The following is a 2,247-nucleotide window of genomic DNA, read 5'->3' on the forward strand; positions in this document are numbered from 1 at the left end:
ACTTGCTTCTGAGCTTTTTGGCCAGGCTGGAATGTGTCCCTGAACTTCTGCTTGCTGAGCAGCTCCCCACCCCCCATCCATAAACATTACTGAAAAGCATTAAAAATACCCCCTTAATCCTGGCTACACCAATGTTCCCACCCCATCTTCTTAGGATATTTCAGCATAGCTCACGCTCCTGCAGCCAATCAGAAGCCGCGCCTTGATTTTCATACAGTTCCAGGAGTTGAACAGATTCCCAGAATGCATTCTGTTGGAAAACCAAGGTACCACTGTAGGAATATTTGAACACACACCCCACCCCCAGTTATTCCCTCCCCCTCTTTCTTCTTTTCCCCACTTTCTCTTTTAGTTTTTTTAAATCTTACATAACATATCAATGAGATTGACTGCTGTTGGCTTTTGTTCTCATTACCTAATAAACAGACTGTATGGATAAACTTTTAAAAACAATTGAAAAAGGGTCTATAGCCAGTGACTACTCGGTTTAGTCCAAATTGTTACAGCAAAGATGTTAGTACAGTGGTACCTCAGATTATATATAGGCTTCAGGTTACATACGTTTCAGGTTGCAGACTCCGTTAACCCAGAAATAGTGCTTCAGGTTAAGAACTTTGCTTCAGGTTGAGAACAGAAATCGTGCTCCAGCGGCGTGGCGGCAGTGGGAGGCCCCATTAGCGAAAGTGGTGCTTCAGGTTAATAGCAGTTTCAGCTTTAGTACGGACCTTCGGAATGAATTAAGTACTTAACCCGAGGTAATACTGTACCTGCTTTAGTTTAGACACAGCATTTCTGCCATCTGCTGGGCACCTTCAGAACCACAATTTCATTCAAGCCATCAAAGCAATTGTGCCTGGCAAAGGACAGACAAAGCCGATTCCTGCTTTTAAGCCATAGCCTGGGTATAACAGTGGGGTTTGTTTGTTTTTTGCCAAGGCTGCAGTCAATATTGTAGACCTGTTTTAAGGGTGAAAATTCCAAATCAGTGGCCGAAGCACCAGGCCCGTTGGTAGACCAGCTCTGTGTTACAAAGATGTACCTGCAAACTTGAAGGCTGGCAACGTTCATGGTGACATGGTTGAAAATAATGTGTAATAAGAAAGGGGTAGTAAAATTCATGTTTAAAAGATGGTCTGACAGTTGGTACCAGAGGAGAAATGGGACAGAGGAGAAATACACCATGATGGATTTTTGGACTCTTGCTTGCTTGGAGATTTGTTTGAATGAAGGGTGGCAGAGAAATATAACAAATCTTTAGAAGCGTGTCACCAACATGAAAAGTTTGGAAAGGTCTGTTCTAACCCTCCAGAGCAGATTTGGGGAAGGCGTGGGGCAGGGGAAGAGGTGAAAGCCCCACTGCCCTGACCGGAGCCCTTGTGGTACCTTCCACTTTCCGAAGCAGGTAGCCAAATCTGGCCACTTGAAATTAATTGGCCCAAATTATTTGTGGTAGACTCATTGAATGAAGTCAGTGACCACAAGTAAATTAGACCCATTAATTTTGATGAGTCTGAGTAAAAAACGTAGATGGGAATTCCACAACAACCAAAGCAGATGGGAGAGGTATAAATAAAATTATTATTATTATTATTATTATTATTATTATTCGCGGATGCCAACAATTTTACTGCTTACATTGCATAATTACAAAATAGATATCCCATGCACATATCTGTTTTATTTATTGATATTTAGCTGAAAGCTTTGTTAATGACTGCTCTGTTTCTACTGTTGCCTTTCTTTGTATTTTCGGGTTTTACTTATTTATTTATTATTTATTAATTATCTTGCTGTGTTTTATGCAAACCCGCTTATGGATTTTGCCCATTAAGCGATATATTAAAATGCTACTGATGAGGAATGGTGGTGATACTTTCGTTGCTCTTTTAAAATAAAATTCTTATTGGAAGTGAAGAACGGAAAGGAAAGCGACGCCTGCTCTGCCGAGATGCAATCTCCCTGTTACAACGAGTCAAGCTTAATGAAGTTAGCGTTGAAAAAAGAAAAGAAAAAGGGACCCCTGAGCATCTGCAGAGTGCACTTCTCCCGCCACCTGCCCATGCCTCTGTCTCTATCTCTCCCGCCTCCATCTGAACAACGGGGCTTGCTTAGCAACACCCGACGAGAGCAACCCTACGCCTCCGGTTCTCAACTGAACCTGCGGGGAAGGGAAAAACACGCTTTCCTTACCTCTATACCTCGCCACTCACATGGCGACTTCCCGTTTCCCCCTCGGCGTTCTTTCCC

Source organism: Podarcis melisellensis (genome assembly GCF_964234715.1).
Source record: "Podarcis melisellensis genome assembly, chromosome: 5".
NCBI lineage: Eukaryota > Metazoa > Chordata > Lepidosauria > Squamata > Lacertidae > Podarcis > Podarcis melisellensis.